Source organism: Diadema setosum, chromosome 12, assembly GCF_964275005.1.
Source record: "Diadema setosum chromosome 12, eeDiaSeto1, whole genome shotgun sequence".
NCBI lineage: Eukaryota > Metazoa > Echinodermata > Echinoidea > Diadematoida > Diadematidae > Diadema > Diadema setosum.
Window position 1 is genome coordinate 22,212,681 of NC_092696.1, and position 20,341 is coordinate 22,233,021.

General features: G+C 38.3%; 1 protein-coding gene across 1 annotated transcript in view; it reads right to left on the minus strand.

Moving 5' to 3' along the window:
• Window positions 1-6,158, minus strand: part of LOC140236017 (tetraspanin-18B-like) — a 64,747-nt gene extending 58,589 nt beyond the window's left edge. Inside the window, exon 1 of the mRNA XM_072315996.1 lies at window positions 5,988-6,158. The gene's annotated coding sequence lies outside the window, so the exon portion shown is untranslated. The remainder of the gene's footprint in view (window positions 1-5,987) is intronic.
• Window positions 6,159-20,341: the final 14,183 nt, after the last annotated feature.

Sequence of the window (20,341 nt, forward strand, 5' to 3'; positions counted from 1 at the left end):
ATATAATGACATTTTCAAAAAGCTACACAAGTATCACTTCTGTGCTGTTTGAATAACTTTTGATGCAAATTCTAATTTACAACACATCTCAAATAAGAACGAGTCAGACATGCAAACAAAAGTGACTCTAGTGGCTCAGAGATACTGTACAAATCGTATTGACCAGAGAAAAATGTATTTTTTTAACGAAATCAAGTAATTTGAATTCATGGAGTACATCACACACTTCATGTTTGATTTGTAGTAGAGATGGAATCTCAGATTCTTTGACGACAATTCTAAGTTACCTTTAGGGGCCTATGTGAAGTAAGCATCAATCAAAGGAATAAAAGCACTGATGATATATCAACTGTGAGGATAAAAATCACCCATCAGCGTAATCTTTGTTCATCTTTGTGAATGGTAGTAATTTCATGTAGTAAGTCAGTCTGAAAAAAAAAAAAAAACTTCTTTTTGGTAAACACACTTGAATCTCAACTGATTCAAATACAAGCCACAAATCTTGTTCTCTGTTCCTCAGATGCTCGTCCAGTGCTTATCAACAATTACCCAAAGCAATCTGCATATTGCCCCAGGACATTAGTCATTCAAAGAAGACTAACAGAATTGTTTGTCATAACGTGAATGGGGAAACTCTTGTATAAATTTGACTACGTTGTAAAAATGACTTCTTGTATTCACACAATGGAACACAATACTCATTCCCACGCCGCAAGCCTTTCGACACAAACATACTATCCAATTTGAAAATCTGATGTGTTCGATTCATTTTTCCTGGGTCATTGTGAGTGAAAATGGCTTGATATATGGATAAAAGATCCTCTACTTTGAAACCGCTTCCTGCGTATACTGTATACGCACAAGTTGGGAGTTCAATCAAATACCAGACCGCTCACAAAAGGCAACTGTGATTTCACACAGAAGTGTGTGTGTGTGTGTGTGTTTGCGTGCGCAGCACTGCATTGTCAATGATCAAATATTGCATTGGAAACTGGAATAATATGGGGTCACTCCTGCTCCAGCGAACTGCAAGCACAACAGCATTGCCTTACGGCTGTAACAATGCCATGAATACTATCCCTCCTTGGAAATCTCGCCCTCTCTTTTTTGGCTTTGTATGCGTGACACACCTTTGGCATTCCTCACATTTCATACCAATTGAAAAACGCAACCAACAATGAATGGATTATTTGCCAAATAAAAGGCATTAAATGGCACTTCCTGCTGTAAGTCAGTAACATGGGATGTGCTCTTCAAAAAGTCTAATGATGGTTTTGGTATTACAACATTCCTATTATGTACGACAAACTGGCTAAAATGTGCCCTTCATGATTACATCATAGCACAAACTCTGGGGTTTCTTTTCCAATGTACAATATCGATGGTTTTTCTGCGCCAACTGGCACTCAAAGTACACATAGGGTCATTTGGATACCTAATGAGAAATGATATATTTAATGGTTGCAAAGGCAAATGCAACATTGTTTTCATCACTTGGATAATAGAACATTAAACACATGAATTGTGCCTGTAATCACTAACGTTAAGACTTTGTACTTGCTGAAATAATAATATAAGGTATGATCATCAGTGACTGTGGGTACATTGGACAAAGACAAAGTACAACCACTTTTGATTTAAAACAAACTGGTAGAAGTATGCCCATCATCAATCTTCAGGTCCTAATGTGACTTACTACCTTCTGTCTCATCCCTGCTCCATAACATTTTATTGAACTCCTCTTATCATAATCATGAGACTACTGGATGTCTTCACGGTTTGCCTAAACAATACTCAAGCTTCAAGTGCTACCAGAGTTGTATGAAACTATCACTTCAGTTAAAGGGGAAAACGCAGTCCAAATATAAGTTAGTCTAATAAGAAGAAGTAAAACATTACGAGTTAAACGGTATAATTTTGATCGAAATCGGATGAAAAAATAACAAAGTTATGTCATTTTGAAGTTTCACTATTTTGGGGGGAAACAGTTCTTGAACAGTCAATATGAATATGCAAATGGGAAAGTGAGCATGTCATCCCCTCACAACTTGCCATATACGTAATTTATACATAAAACTTTGAAATTTCCAGTATTTTATTCAAATGCAATTATGCCCGAGGCTCAAATCCTCGTATTATCTAACTGATCACTATTCTGGAGTTATTCAACCAGGAATAACATCATGTTTCAGCCTTTAACGACAGAAACATGGAATTTTCATCATTTTTGTGTACGAAATCAATGGAAAATTGTAAGGGTATGACATGGTTACCTCACTCATTTGCATATTCATATCCACTGTACAAGAACTGTTTTGCAAAAAATAGCAAAATTTCAAAATGTCATAACTTCCTTATTTTTCATCCGATTTCAGTCAAATTTTTACAGTTGGATTCATAAGATTTTACTCTTTTTTATCAGACTAACTTATTTTTGGACTGGATTTTTCCCTTTAAGTTCACCTTCTATACAATGTCATGTGGATTGAGTGAATGTGGCAATGCTAGAATAGATCAGTGAAAGTTTGAGAAAAAATGGACAATCTGTTCAAAAGTTCAGAACCACCATAGCTGGATGCGAAGACTACTACAGCTTGTGATATCACACGCACAGAAAGGTCCATATAACAAAAATTCAACATATTTTCACTTTCATCACATAGTAAAAGAGCACCAGTACTTTTGACTTGTCACTTTTAAAAGGCAGGGGAATTTTTTTTTTTCACTGACGTGTTCTTCTGATACTGCTACATTCACTCAATCCACATTTTGAAGGTGAACTTGTCCTTCAATGTGACTGACTTCCTTCAGTCTTATGCCTACTTCAAAATGTTTTATTTGACTCCTGAATTTTCTAATGGTTTGCCAAAACAGTACTCCACTGGTCAAGCTTAAAGTGCTATCAGACACACAACATATGAAACTACTTTGAATACCTCTTTAGTTCAGGATAGTTTCATGTTACCAAAACACTACAAAACAAATCGATCATGCCACCCTGATACTTTATTTAGAACTTCAAGTGGATTTACTCTCGACTCTGAAGTAATTAGGAACTATCTATTCGTACAGTCAGGGCAGTCTATATAAAAAAAAAAAGAACAGTGAGAGAAGTATCAAGAATTTTGCATTGACATTTTCTCTGGCTGCATTAAGAAAAAGGTCAATCAATACAGCGACATCTTGCATACGTAAAACAAAAGACTCTGAGACGGAATCATTGCTAGTTTTCTTTCCTCACTACAACTGTATGCCATTGAATTTAAATGAGTAATATATACCGTGTTTAATATTTTACAGTTTGGTCCACTATCCCAGTCTTTGCCTTCTGCTGCTAAGAATACATCCATTCTGTCTACTGCCATCATTGTACAAGGGAATTTTACTTTAATAAATAAAATTGTAACTACACACTCTTTACTTATTTCTTACATTTCCCCACCCAAGCAAAAAATAAAAAATAAAAAATCTGATTGATTTAATCAGAGTTCTATGCACCCACGCATGAAATATACAAATGGCATTACATTTTTTTTTTATTTGTGATGAAAGAAGAACATTACAGGGGAAGTTTCCAGTGCATGGACTTGGTGAACAAAACACAAAGTCTGTAAAAATAAGGGAAATCTGGATTTAACACTATAAGAATATGAAAAGAAATGAGTTAAAGGTAGGGGATACCTTTTACAGACCTGCCAAAATGCAGCAAAACATTAAATATGAACCTCAGGGGACTTGTTTAGGCCACTACTGAGAAATTTGGAAGTCAACAGTTACCTACAATTTGAATAATGCACAAAACTCAACTACTCAGTAGTTCTGTGTGTCAGCCACACTTAAGCCTTTTTGTTGCAGTCTTCTGTATTTTTTTTTAATCTATATACACAAATCTAAAAGTATAAGGGCTGATGTAATAACATATAGAGTGTGTGGCAAGAATGTAGAAATGTTTGTAAGTTTTGATGAACTTTCTTCACAAAATATACATGATGGACACACATGCAGTGCATGGGTCTGCAAAGGTAGCCTAGTAATGTACTGGAATTTATGGTAAGCCCCGAAAAAAAAAAATTCAATTCAAAATCTAACGGTCAATAAAAATGTACTTAATGTTACCTTCCACTTTCAATACTTTATGGGAGTTTCTAAAATGATACTCTCTTCAACATACCACTGTATTTATACAACTCTTCATTTAAGGCATGCAAATGGGATTCCCTACCTTTAAAGTGTATCTGGCATAATTTTTTATACTGCATACACCTCAAAGCACATACATGTATCAAGGTGATATTTATGACCAAGTCTTGTAATTCATGAGCAATAAAATGATCTGGCCAAGTCTTGATAAAGTGCAAAAAGTTATACTTTCAAGTCAAATGCCATTTTGAAATTTCATGTTACGCATGATTAACTGTCAATTGCGAACTGGCGAACCACTTTTTCTCTGAAAGTATACCAAATTTTAGTCTAAAACTTTGTCACAAGATAGACCACACCTTCTACCACGAGATTACACCAAAACCTCAAATTCGAGTATTTTGCATTCTTAAACACGCATTTGGCCAGTTTGATTTATCAGCGACAAATTCTATTTCTCTTATATATCATAAAGTTATTGTACATGTTGTATCTACTAACAAGATGTCAATTTCAATTTCTTCTGAACTCACACATTTTCACAAGAAATTTCACGGAAATTGTGTACCGGTATCCTTTCTGATTACGGAGGTTAATTAGGAAACATGATCCAAAGGCAAACATATTATGTTGGCCTTTGCCAATCTGAAAACATAAATACTGAGGATCTCTAAACAATGTCCGGCAGCTACCAGTGCTTGGTGGTTTCCACTGAAAGTCAAACAAATTTCTTACAGATAAATTATTCTTCGCATAACCAATGCTCATCTGACTTACCGAACACTTCTGTTGACATAATATTTTTTTACAACATAGTCAAATGCAAATTGGATCAATCAAACAATAGGCCTATCTGTATCCTCTCTATTGGTCAAATGTGAAATGATTGAAAATCAAGCTCTTTATGCTTATTAAAGGTATTGATAGTGAAAGTATGCATGTTTTGTCTTCATGTATTCAGTTCCTGGTTTGGTTTCCTCTTGAAAATGGCAGGATCTGATTTATGTCCCGATGTGGAGGATTTGTTATTTTCCTTTTAAAAATCAGTAGCCTCATTTTTTTCCCCATCAATGTACATACATAATGTAAAGTGCTGATGACACTGCACCTAATTTATTTGAATATTCTGCAGCAATCAAAACTAAAGGATCAGCCACTGGCAAAATATTGCGAACCTTGAATAAAGATATGCAACTTTTGATATATGACTTTCCTAGACTTTTGTAGGCATGTGTTTCTATGCTATTTATTCAAATGTAGGACAATCACTGCTGGGTCGAGCCTTGTGACTGTGATGGCGGGCCTGCATGGCCTGGTGTACATGGAACAGCTGATGTGGAAACGGTCCTCACTGCAAAAGCAGCGAGGCTTTTTTCCCACTCTACCATAGGCATAAATAAGCATATTATTGTAATATTCTATTATGGCACTAGAAGTCACTGAAACAGATCTCGAAAGTAGTTTCGCCATGGAAAGAGTACCAGGGCAGTGCAGGAAAGTCTGACGGACCTGCATGCATGCAGGTGACGTTGACATAAAAATTGACAGTTGGCCTTTACCGACCCGACCCGACCCATTTCCTTGAAAATACCGCTCGGATGCGATGTGTACCACCATACCAGCGAGCGAGGTACCCCTGCACCTGTAGCTCAGGCAGCCATACAACGAACACTGGTTTCCCATTACATGCATCCCATCGCTCGAGATACGACACCCTCCACACACACACGCACACACACACATAAATACACTCTTCCAAACGATGCACGCAGCTGAACGACGAGATAAACTTTCACTTACTGAGACATAAGGGTGTAGAAATTAATGGTGTGACGACAGACACTCACCTTTTTCCCGTTTGATAGATTCCTCTTATATACCTCTGAGGTACTTTATCATGAATCCTGCAGAAATACTCCTCTTAGACAGGAAATTCGGTTATTTGCCTCTTCGTCGTACAGTGTTCGATCTTAGCTCGCTGTGGCGTAATTTACCTACTAGACTGGTATTGCGGTAGACTTTCCCCTGCACGCACGCGCACGTTGCTGCTCGCTCGTACTGCTGCTGTACTATCTGGACTCGGTTTGTGTACAGAAAGAGGCGGGATGCCGTTGACATACTCGGACACCGTTCTGTACAATCACGGGGGATGGGTGTGGCCGTGTGTTACTAACGCTGAAGTCGCGCCATTCAATGACATGCCAAAACCTTCAGGAGTTTTTTGCACCCTTTGTATTAGTAGGGCCTATACGAGCATTCTGTCATCAGCAGCTATTGTTTAATTAAGGCGCTTTCGCCCACTGGGCCACAATGACTAACACGAACTTGGTTTATTTGTTTGTTTTCCTTTGACCACGAGAAAGACTTCCCTTTATACAATGGCACAAAGAATTTGGTGAAGTTAAAACACTTTCGACTGATGACAAAAGACACATTTAACGGAGGAAAACAAAAGAGCCCGCGTTCAAGAGTGTAGATTTCCTTTCTACATTGACAAAGGGCCGAGGACGAGAAAGACGTAGGGACATAAGACGAGAAGGATTTATTTCTGACACCACAATTATAGTTCTATTTTAATTCAAACTAGAAAATCGATCATCGCACATGAACAAAATGTCCATGATTGTATTCCTGACTAACATATAGACACGTGTATAAGCCAGTATAAGACATTGATATATAGCGGCACTCTGTGCAAACACTGGTGTGTGCGCGCGTATTGTTCAGGGTATATCACTATACACTTGTATAAAAAAGGAAGAGGGTATCTGTCTGTGAATATAAGTAGGCATATACAGTATTATTATGATACTGTATGCAATAAAAGTGCCCTTGAGAAAGCACGGGCCCTATCGTGCCTCGCACAATTACGGTAATTATTTTTTGCTAACCAACGCCAAATAAGACTTAGATTTGTGTAAGCAAAAAGGAAACAGGTATATGAACTTTTGAAGAGGTGTTGTATTTTCACATTGTAAAACATACGACAGAATGCTCATTTTTACGGTTACTTATGGGGATAAAGCGACACAATGATTAAACTTGGAATAACAGTAAGATAGAAATTAGTTGAATATACTCGTATGTGATAACTTATTACATTATTATTGGTTCAAGTACGATGTCTTTATTCATGTTCTAATGAGATTTATGTGAGCAGCATAGTTGGAGTTTCAACCACATCTAGCCTGTAATAAACATTTTTAAAAGTCATGAAATTTTCAATTTCGTCATATTTCTCCGAAACCGTGATATTGTTCATAGGGACCTATGCATGGTTGCTACAAATCGTTGTTCCATTATAAATTGTGAAGACTCAGAAATACTCAACACTTTTTTTTTGTAACCTATATTATGTCTGGCATTGATGACACGTTCTACGTTTTGTTTGTTTGCTTTTCCGCTGCTTCAAACAAACTCTTGGAAATGGAAAGGAACTGCACAAGATAACGGATTGCGTCAAAACAGATCGATTTTCACAAAACCCATCAGGAAATTAAAAATAATAATGTATGATCTCTTCTTTCTTCCTCGTTATCTATTTCAGTTGAGGAGGTATACTATAAGACTGGGGCGATTTGATCGTGCATGTGCGTGTGTGTGTATATATGAGCGTGTGTTTGTATGTGCATTTCTCTTTCTTAATGTTAGATGTTTGATTATACTTGCCATCACTTTATACAAAATGATTAGAAGTTAGATGAATGAATGAATGAATGAATGAATGAGATGAGATGAAATTTATAAACATGATACGCAGAATCAGATTGATTATGAATCTTGTTTATAACGTTATGTGGAGTGAGCGTGTACATGGAGATTGAACAAAAAAGGAGCGTGTTCATAAGCAATGAAGAAAGGATACATCTTTTTCATTTTCAGTTGAAACTTTATTTCTGTATTTTCCATGAAAACCATAGCCGCATAAACATGGTACATTGTACAGTGTATTTTGAAGAAAATGTACTTAAATGTATGTGTAATAAATTCAGTATAATATCAATCACGATAATTTTCAAAGTATTGAAAAAATACAATGAGATCAAAGAAATCAGCAATACACTTATTTCCACTTTGAGAAATTCGCTTATGTTTTTTATTGATATCTGCATTTATTAGTATTGATTGATTAATCAATGATTTTCAAATTGTTCATGTAGGCCTTCTATCAACGCGTACTGTATGAGTGGTAGATATATCTTTGGCCAATTTATAATCATATGTGGATTTTTTTTTTTTGTAACGGTATAGTTACTTTGTGGAAAAAATGCAAAATCAAATCAAACCAAAATTAATCTCTCGAATTCATAGAGAGAAAGAATGTTTGCACCTTCTCCATCACCGCGTCTCCCCTTGTTATGATTATGACAATTGATTATGATAGTAATGATAACAAAACCATTAACAACAACAACAAAATGCCCTCGGAGATATTCAAACATGGTTATTATGTTTTTACCACAGTCGCGCTGTTTTTTAAAGGAGACGCTTGTAGAGTAATAATACTTAGTGTGCAAAACTTGGGCCTTGTGAAATATAGGCAACTTGTATAAAACTCGTATACAGTTAAAGCCTAACATGTGCCGAGGTTACAGTGACACCGAGCATTATCTGTAAAAGGTCCGTGCTGTTTATTAGGAATGGTGCACACCGTGGCGCCGCTGCACGCATTACCAGATTCCTTTATGATGCGGCTAAAGGAATGCACATCATTTTGGCGCCATCTAAGGCCTTGGATATATTGCCTTCTTCAACTCAGCTTCCATGCCATGAGGTTAATACGCGTATTATAAGTGTTACTACTGTAAGTGAATGTTCTCGTATTCATCAGTGTACATGTTTATGATGATTCATCTAAAAGCCGTATTACATTGCGCAAAAGTCCAGTGCATCAAATCATTTGTATACGGGATCAGCACACACAAACTGTCAACGTGCATAGCACACTGTTACGTACTAGAACACACATTGACACATACGCACACAGAAAACACACACACACACACACACACACACACACACATAAACATAAGTGGATGCAATTGTGTGCTGTGAGTTTGTGAATGTCAGGGCGTGAGAAGAAAGCGTGGTGTATTTTCATGGTAAGCATTCGATGGTTCACAGGACCCGGTGTGTCCTGGCGATGGCGGCTTTATGCAAAATTCAGAAGGAAAAACGACCACAACAACAACATCAACAACAACAGCAGCAACCCGCAATTACTCGAACAGAATATTTATACAGTGGCAATGCGTGCGATGCACTATCAACAAATCTTTTCCCCATTTGTACCCTCTGCTTTTGCCCGTGATATATCAACATGGCAGGCAGGGCGTCATTTTGCGGCGGTTGGCAATATTTAAGCCTTCTTCGACGGGGTGGTGCTGTTGCGCATTAACCATGAGATGTGCATTCAATAATAGTTACGTGTCAGGAGGTTGGAGTAAGGCTGTACTCGGTACGCTATATGAATCACAATGAATATTGATGAAGAACCTATTAATCCTATATATACAGAAGATGGAGATTTAGTAATGCGCCCCGAGGACTCGACACTCCTTGGCATGTTCGGCTAATCGTCTGCGTGAAACAGCGAGGAATGATTGAACAGGGGGATCACATTTCAAAAGAGCTGACCGTTAACATTTACGTTAACTATGGACTTAATTATGTTTCATCGTGTTTACGCATGTTGCAAGCTCTATATAGAGCTGACTCGAAAGGTATACGATCGGTAATTATTCGAAGTGACAAGATGATTATAGGGTAAATAATGTTGCTTGAGACATTGAATAGTGTTATATTCTTCATTGTTGCTTGCGTTTCCCATTTAGCTCTCACGCTGAAATGTGCGAATATATGTCTACTGGAAATAAGAGTATATGACGTCCAGCAAATATGACACGGCTCAAATTATTTGTGTATAACTCCCTGTACTATGCAGCCCAGAAAGCTACCCTGATATACTGTATATAGGCCCATTATGGAGCTTAGGGACCGTGCTGATTTAGAATTTTTACCGTAACTCTTACTGATCATAGTACGTGATACCTCCTTCATCAAGAGTAGGAAATGATGAAAAAGAAAAAAGAAAATTCTGATGTTTTCCGACAAAATATGATATTTCAAAATGCCATATTTCCCTTATTTCTTATCAGATTTTTGTCATTTTTGGAACATTCTGTAGGGATTCTTTTTTCACTTTCTTTAGAAGTTTATTCATTCATTTTGTTGAGGTGGATTTCCTTTTTCAGTCACTTTTGTTTGAATTTCATCGTTCGAGTTTGTATAATCATCTTGAAATAAAGATAACATAAATGAGGCATTTCCATTTTGTGTTTTTGTGCGTACGTGCCTAAACGTAATGGTCACAAATTATTCGTTTATATTACATCATATTGATTTCGATCTAAACAAGAACGGGTCGTGCTGTCGTTTTGCGTAAGAACAAAACAAAGCAGAAACAAGATACTAAAACAAACAAACAAATTAACTAACTAACTAACAAAATAGAAGATAACTTTAAATAGTTGGGCTTCGAAAACATTTCAACTGACTCTGATTCCGGAACAACCTGGATGCACGATCTGTTGTAAGGACAGAAGACCGGTCGCTGATCAATCTAACAGTCCTGACAGTGGCAAAGTGAATGGTGCAATTGAGATGTTATTTCTTTGTGTGACAGAGGGATCTTTGACAGCTGTAAAAAAAAAGTGTCCTTCGTCAGGAGAAACGTCTTAATTTCCTTTTCTCCTTTTCTTCTTCTATGTGCACTGTATAAAACATAACTACTCATACTACTACGTACCTACTATTACTGCTGCTGATGCTGCTGCTGCTACTACTACTACTACTACTACTTCTACTACTTACTACTTCTACTGCTACTACTTCCTCTACTACTACTACTACTACTACTACTACTACTACTACTACTACTACTACTACTACTACCACTACTACATTTACTACTACTAGGCCTACTACTACTACTACTACTACACATATTACTATATTACCGTAGACTCTGGATTACTCCAATTGCTTTTTTTTTTCTTTTCCCGTATCATTCGCTTTGTCTTTTGGAATATTGTTGATTTTCTTTGTCTCATTTTTGCTTTAATTTTTCCGTTGTTTTATTTCCTAAGTTATTCATTTCAATCTTCTTTTCCACATCTCTTTCCTTTTTCCCCATCCTCCTATACTCTTTTGTTTTTAACGTAAACGTTTAATACAGAAGATAAAAGAAGGGAAGAAGAGAACAGAAAAAGAAGTTGTAAAGTTGGTATATCCATCTCAGTGTCAGGACTTATCACATTGGTCAGAGGTCCGCACAGACCGAACTGACGAAGAAATAACAGATACGTCACAAAGAAACGACCTTCACGTCGAAATTGATGTTTGGCTCAATTTGCGTAAGATGCATCCGGTTTCTACATGGCTTCCTTCTCCTCCTCCTCCTCCTCCTTCTTCTTCTTCTTCTTCTTCTTCTTCTTCTTCTTCTTCTTCTTCTTCCTTCTTCCTTCTTCTTTCTGCCTTCTTTCTTCGCTCGTTTTGAAGTCGAGCACTTTTGCTTTCCCCCACTTGGATCTTGCAAGAAATTAATACAACATTTGTAGTGTACGCGATACGAACGTCTGTCGATAGCTGGCGCACTTTTTCTTGCCCATTGACACCACGGTCGAGCCCTCAGCTGCGGGGACTGCCATCCGCTCGGAGCGGACGGGATTGGGATTTTACCGTCGGCGTCCAGGCTCGAACTGCTTCGGGAGCGTGTATGTTCATTAAACCGTCGTATGTATCACTATAACAGTAAATACGGTTTGACTTCTTCTTTTTCACTCTCTTTGTATAACAGATGCTTCCCCCCCCCCCCCACACACACACACACTTTTTGTGCTCTCCTCACCTCCTGGTGGGCTTGACAAAAAGGGTAAGATCTTGCGACTTCAACGGTAAACATTTGACTGAAATTGGATGAAAAAAAAAGGAACTTATATGACATTAAATTTGAAGTTTTGCTAATACTTGTATCTGCAAAATGGTTCTTGTACATTGGATATGAATATGTAAATGAGTGAGCTAACCACGTCATAACCTCACAATTTTCCATTGATCCTGTACAAAAAAAAAAAAAAATAATAATAATAATAAAATAATAATAAAAAATTAATGTTTCCATTGTTAAGTTTGAAACATGATGTTATTCCTGATTGAATAACTACAGAATAGTGATCAGTTGGATATACATGTACCAGGATTTGAGCCTCGGGCATGAATGCATTTGAATGAAAAACTGGAATTTTCAGAATTTTATGTACAAACTATATGGCAAGTTGTGAGGGTATGACATGCTCACTCTGCCATTTGCATATTCATATTGACCATTCAAAAACTGTTTCCAGAAAAATTAGCAAGTCTTCAAAATGTCATAACTTCCTTATTTTCACCTGATTTTGCTCAAAATTTTACTGTTGAACTTGTAATATTTTACTCTTTCTTATCAGACTAACATATTTTTGGACTGGATTTTCCCCTTTAAAGAAGCATTTCTTCTCTCATCTACATCAGGAATAAACTACACAGACTCTCATTTACTGTTCTTCATTTTTTTTTCCATTTATTTTGTTTATTATCCCTATAATTTCAGCTCATCCATGTTTCCAGAATTCACAAACGAATGCCAATACTGCTCCTTGCACTCACACTGTACAGTCACTCCATACTCAATACAGTCAAATCAAAGCATAGGTAACAATCATATTGCAAATTGTGACACAAAAATATTAAATCTTACATAACAAAGAAAAAAAAGTAGTTGCGAGGGAACATTTTGCTGCATGAAAGGCAACAAAATAAACAACCATTTGGTAGCCTAGCTTCAAGGCTATGAGATGCTGTTCATCCTTGTATAATTTCCAACTTGCACAAATGCAAGTCTTGAGTTGAGACTAGTTCCCCTCGGTACTTTTATGTCATCTATATAATAGATGCTCATTAAGAGGAGTAAAAAATTTCCTAATGGCTGGCCTGCTTGAAACAAGCTCAGCTTATGACTAAGTACACATGTATTTGTATCACTTTACCATCAACTGTAATTCTTTGTGTTGCAGAATTTCTTGAAGGGTGCAAGGCCGTTCATTTTACTCAGCAACAAAGTTTTGCTTTTATGAGTGACATCAATTGCTGCAGCTGTATCCCCGCTACTTTCCAAGGGTCCAGTTTAGCCATGCTGAAGGTTTTCACTGGCTTTTGAGAAAGTGGGCTACACTCTAATCAGTACTTCAGGATGATCCTATCTATACAAAGTCGGTTGGTTAGCATCACATCAGGGCTTAGATAGTACAGGGCAAAGCGAAACCTTTTAGTCCCAATGATGATATGTGTACATACAAATATTAATGGTATTTTAATGAAGTGGATTCAAGGGGGTTAAAGCAGTCAGCATACATAAGGATTTCTTTGACTTTTGAGTGGCAAAAAAAAAAAAAAAAATCAATTAGTTAATTAAAAAAAGATACCCTTCATGCCCCACAACAAGTAGAACAATTGTACATAACGAAGGCAGGATGTTACACCATCTTGAAGTCGGGCCGATTATGCAAAAAAAAAAAAAAAAACACCTTAAAACTTTGAAACCTTGAAATGAGAAGTCCCTTTCAGCGGCTCCTTGAACGTATCCCTTAATGATGATAGCAGAAGTGCAGCGTACATTATTGCTCTAGTCTGACCAGACACTCTCAATACCTCAAATCGTATCAAAATACTTCCTACACAAGCTGCGCTACTCCATAACTCACTAAGTTGCTGCAATCTTATCCGAGGACGAGAGGGAGTCAGAACATTTCACGCCATAATGTCACTTGTCACAGTTCTGCAAACTTAGCTGTCCTTTGCATTCTTTGATGTTAAAAAAAAATAAATAAATGAATAAACAAATACACACACATAATCATCATCATTTGCCTCAAGATTCAGATCAGTCAAATGCCCTGTGATACAGCAGCCATATACGATATTTCACAAGTTTGATGAAATTGCATCAACTATTTCAAACATAAACCAAGACATTTCAGAAAATATCCTTGACATTTGAAATCTGACCTCTGCTCCCTAATCAGATCTATTTCACAATCATTACGAGAAGCATCTTGCTGCCTTTCATAACTGTAACAGGCTGAGGTAAAGTTTGTCCAGTACATCTTGAATGATAGTGTAAGGTGCAAAGCATTGACCTTCGACCTTTGACAGATCTACTGATTCCCGGCTAAGTTAGAAACTGTTCTTTGTAGAAAGCGTGATTGGATTTCATCAGAGTGCTAATAAAATATCACATCAGAATGTACAAGATATAGCTCTGATCAAGCCCATTTGACCTTTGACACTACGTAAGTCAACATCCGACAAGCCAATCTTTGTGCCGTCACGCATGTTTTCATCCTCACTGAAATATACAAGCAAACATTATCTGCAACAATCTTCAGGACTGAAGGAGGCAGATTACCCATATAAACTTCAACAAATAGGAACAAATGGGAGTGCTAAATTTTCAAAATGAGGAATTTCTATCAATCTCCTGGGCGTCAATACGGACGAATGCTTATAGAAATTGGAACACAAGGTCTAACATAGCCTTTTGTTATAGCCCTCTCACTGTGAGATGGCTATAACGGGTGGGCAAAGCGAGCTCAGCCAAGCGCGACAGCGTGAGGGCCTTCTCAGATCTGCCCTACTGAAATAACAGGTTCCGGTCGACCAATGGAATGACACGTCGGCCGCTCCCCACATCCTCTGTCTTGGCACTGTCCGGCCTGTTCACATGCTTCACTAACCATCCGTGGAAGTCCGTAGCGTGCATTCGCCGTATGCAAATACGGCGCGGGCAGACAGACACGCAGATTGGTCGAATTTTGCTCCTGAAATTGGGGAGCAAAAGTTGGTAATTCAAAGGGCTAACAAAAGGTTGTGAAGCAGATCTCAAAAGGCCCTCATGCAACCCTACTCGGATGGACTCTCTTCACCATACAGCGAGAGGGCATTGACATAAGGCTAGTTCTAACAGGACTTCGCCACTCAAATTGCTGTCAACCCACTACCTACAGGAACATGGTCAGTTCTGTATTCTAACGTCTGCAGGACTTTCAGACTCCTCCTAGAGGAAAGGATCAAACGGGAATAGCTGGCAGAACCTCTCATGAACATGATAACAATATTTAGCTCTTGATTTCAAAATGTAACAGAAAATGTGATGGCATTCCATTCATACATGTAGGAACAGCAATTTGACTATGTAAGGTATTCTTTGGCCGCCTTAAAAGAGGCTTGGCATTCGACGAAAGAAAAATGAAAGATGAAGAGACATTCTAGTGTGGGGGTCATCCCACGAGACCGACACCCACACCCACAAGTCATACAGCCCATGAGTTCTGCATTGAAAACAGGTCCATGAGTCATACAGCCCATGAGTTTGACACTAGGCAAATAAAGCCCAGGAGTTCGACACTAGGGAAAAACAGCCCATGAGTTCGACAGATACAACACAGAGCTTAATGTGTCGGTCTCATGGGCCTTGTTTGCTTAGTGTCAAACTCATGCCATGGGCTGTATGACTCGTAAGCTGTACAACTTGTGAGCTGTATGACTCATGGGCTGTATAAATCGTGGGCTGTATGAATCATGGGCTGCATGACTCGTGGTTGTCAGTCTCGTGACGTACACCCCTAGTGTGCTACATGTACAGTCCACTAGCATTCTGATCTAAAATGATATTCTCGTGTACGACAGTACCAAAGCCCACCTTCTACACACTGATATATGTCAGGGAGTGACCACTCTGGCTTACCTGCAAAAAAAAATAAGGCTGCAAACCTAATTACTTCATTCAGTACAAACAAGGCCCTTAGTAAGGGTGCGTTCGAGCGCTCTAAAGCGAACCAAAGCGAACTGACCCAAAGCGTACCGTATCGAACTGTGCCATATTTGAAGCGTTCAAGCGCTCTGTCGAGAAAGCGTACCTTACAAGTTATTTTTAGAAAAGGTCACGCATTTTGTAGCAAGAATGTCATCCACCTGACGCTTGAACTACTTGCAGCTGTCCCGAACCAAGAGAATGATGTTTTTGCATTGTGACGTATGCGTATGATAGGCGCATGCTTTACAGCGAATTTTTGTACGCTTTGGTACGCTTTTGGAGCACATCGGGAAGTGGGCCACTTTTGGCTCGGTACAGTACGGTACGGTACACGTTAGGAGCATTCGAGCGCTCCTCTGGCGTGGGTACAGTACGGTACAGTTCGCTTTAGGAGAGCGCTCCAACGCACCCTAAGACAAAGACTACAGCACCTTCTGCACGACTTGGCATCCCAAAAAATATTCAAATATTACCACTTCTGATTTGATGCAGGTATAAAATATACCTTGCACTTGGAGAACATTCTCTCTAACAATAATGTTGTATTAACTTTTCAAAAGGTTTTCTGTCGTCAAGGAGATCTGCCACTCAGTATTCTGGGTTACTACATCCTCCCCTGACACAGTACAAAAATATATTTATATTGCACCATCAAAGTTCATTGTGTGCAGAAGTTTCTAAAATCAATTGCTCGTTTACTGGATCCAAAAGCGTACTCTGATAGTAACTGGTGGTACTCGCCACTGGAGTGATGACAGATACCGGTACTGCAAAAGCGGGATGGACGTTGCCATGGGACAGGCTTCTTATCCTTTGGGGTCATCGCTTTCTGCGAGTAGCATGCTAGCCCTGGGGGATGGGCCAATCTCACTGGGGTCATAGTTCACATAAATTTTGACAATTACCACAGCTTACTATACTTTGGTTTTTGTTGTTTTTTGTGCTACCTTGCAGGCTATGTCATGCTGTGGTCAGAAACTATGATGCTTCTGCTCCAAGGCTATCTTCTAAGTAACCCAATACTTGCTTCAGCTACATCAACTTTGGAATTTGCTTTCAGTAGTTATCTGAGAAGGTAATACACACTTCAATTCTAACAGATTAGGAGGGGGCAACCAGCAAGCGCTCAGTTAGTTTTCCAATAATAAATTAGAAAATCAACTTAAGATATCACTTCTTTTCTTTTCGACAACTACCTGCTTGAAACTCTGATCAGCAGCACCAAAATTGCTCAAGGTGAATCAAATCACAATTTAAGATGAGGTCACCAGAATCGAAATGTTACATGCCATTCATGCCATTTGGCACCTAGGGAGACCAATATGTATTTGAGCCTATTCGTCATCGATTCACCATTATCAAAGCTCAGAGTTCCTAGTAGGCCTGCTAGAAATTTTCAGAATAAAAACTATTTATAGAACATGAGTAACTGCAAACAATATTTTCAGAGTTTGAAGATGTACAGAAATGATAATGTGAGGCAACTACATACCAACAAAAAAAATTCCTCCTTCAGAAATGAACAGAGTCTAACCAAAACTTCACTGGATCATTGTGCACTTTACATCTTCTCTGACTGGTCTTGTTGGAGATTTGTAGTGCGAGTGACAGTATTGTGATGACATCCGAAAACTCATCAAAATCTTGACTTCATTACTCTACCCAGTCATTCTACCCGCCTGAACGGAAAGCTGACCGCCTAACACAGAAGTAACCACAACTTCCCTATCTCACTACGCTAACATTCAACATAAAATCGGCTGCCCTCTCCTCTCTGCACAGGCGCACACACAAAAATAATTATATCGTTGCCGACAAGCGCTCATACTTCTTTTCCCTCAGACACACTTCCACGATTCTCTCTCTCTCTCACACACACCCTCTCGATATATTCATAATGTATATAGATATATAAAACTTGGCCTCAAACAGGAATTCCTAGTAAGAGGCATAAAAATGACATCATTTCAACCATTTGAAAATAATAGCCAAAGACTTTAGTGGTGGCACCCAACCGAAAATGATAGGTAAGTCTGACTGCAACTTATCTTATCACAGAGAACTGCAAAAGGACAGCTCTTCTACAGACATTGTTTCTCGGTTAAGATGATAAATATTACCCTCTTCCCCATATTGTACACTGGAAAAAGGGTTGCCTAATTCTCTCCTTGCTTTTGTTGAGAAATGGTCGGATTTGGTTAAAAACATTTAGCGCAAGAAGGCCACGCAGAATATTTTCGACATTACATGTATGCTAATAGAAATAACACAAACTAAAAAGGGAAAAAATATGTGTAAAACATTTAACCACTGCATAAAGTCACAAAGATCAGTGGCCTGTATGGGAGAAAGAAATAAAACAAAAATCTATATTGCAACATACTACTAAAATAATTCTTTAGAAAGAAAGGAGAAGAAGGGAAAAAAAAGAAGGATTATTTACCTTTCCATGACTTTCACAGTATTGAACGTTGGTTTAAACAAATTACTTGTGACTCATTAACTATGAAAGCCTGGTAAAGTTATTCAATGTCCTCTTTTCTTGTTTTAGCCATCTTAATTTTCTCCAGACCCTCAGCCTTCCTATGCTACATAATCAGCCACACTTTCTTTCCAGCAGATTAATGCTGTTTTGAGAAAATTGGTTTTGGATTTCAACTTCAGTCAAGTATGCTGCTGATCATGCATTTAAACTACAATGAGGCCAAGTTCAAACACCATATTCAGCAGGCTTAATAAAAACTAAAAATGTGTGGATTCCAAAACTTTCTCACCCAGTGGAACTCGGAAAAGGAAATTTGTGAATATACAAATACTTTTGTTGAACAAACAAAAGCAATTTCCTATCTTTCAGCCAAATCATCATAATTTGTAGTTTGTGCTTCTTTTTGACTGTTTGGAATAACCAGATACATAAATCTGAGATGATGGGGCACATCGTACATCTGTCAGTTATACTGGTAAGGGTGTCTCCTTTTAAATTCCCTAACTCCTGTGCCCCTCACCCCCTCACCCCCTCACCCCCCCCCCCCAAAGTTATTTGCTTCCACTCTGTGGTTCTCTTATAAACATCTAATGTATATTTACTCCTATTCATTTGGGCACAGTCCTTGCAGTCACAAGAGATTGTCAGTACGACGAGAGGAAGTCTTCACAGAACCAACCTGGGGCTCCGTTTCGGAGAAAGTCGTCATGAGCAGCAACACTTGCTGCACTGCCATGGCAAGTGTTATGGTAATGACAAGAATCCCACAAACTGACTGGCTGCTGCTACAAGAAGTTGTTATTCTAGCAAATATTGCTCTTCTACTTATTTTTTTTTCTCTGAATAAAATGAGACCCTGGGTTTCCCCACAGCCCCATAGGACTGGTCAGTGATGGACACGATACAGTCTACAGGTCAGGGTCCTAATAGAGACAGCCACAGACTGACAGAAAGTGGAGTCTTTATCTTCTGGGCCCATGGAAGACACCTGGGGGATTGAGAGAATTTTCAAGATATTCAATAAATTTGTGGCCCTATTATGAAGGCAGATTTGAGCCGAAAGTCTGAGTTTGCTCATTGTGACACCAGAGGTCTTCTTAGAGATAAATCCCAGAGGTCGTGTGGAGTTTGCAAATATTGGGATGATGGTGTTAATCTTTGCCCCTCTTTGGTATGCTTGAGGTTGCCCACTGGATGGGGAGATATTTCAGTCCATGAGAATTATAGCTTCCACCTCCCCATCACAGGATTCAACAAAGCACATCCCATATTAATTGCAGCAGAGGGCAATCTTGGCAGCACCATCAATCTTTCTATTTCACAGGTAAAGATGACTTGTACTTTAAAACCAGAAATGTTAGTGTGCATTAAAATTGCGAAAATTTTGCCAAAGTCAAGATCGTGAAATTAAATTGCATGCGAAAGTTCTTGATTACATTGTATGCATTGAATGCCAGTGGCAATTCGCCCAAACAAAAAAAAAAAAAAGAAGTCGTCATGCCGTGAAAAAGGCCATCAGCTCCAATTTAAGAATATTTCATGCCGCAAATATTTCCTGTTTTACAGTAGGTGGCTGACTGAAAAAAAAAAAAAAATAGTAAAGTATGATCACCATCCTGGGTCCCTCTGCCTTCCCCGACCTTTTCCTCATTAAAAAAAAAAAAATAATAATAATAATAATAATCACAATAATCATGAAGTCAAGAACAGACTGTAGGCTCTCAGAGCTGCAAACCATTCTTACAAGTATCATTATTGATTTATCTCTCTATGGAGAACGGAAAACACCATTTTAAAAAGTCCTC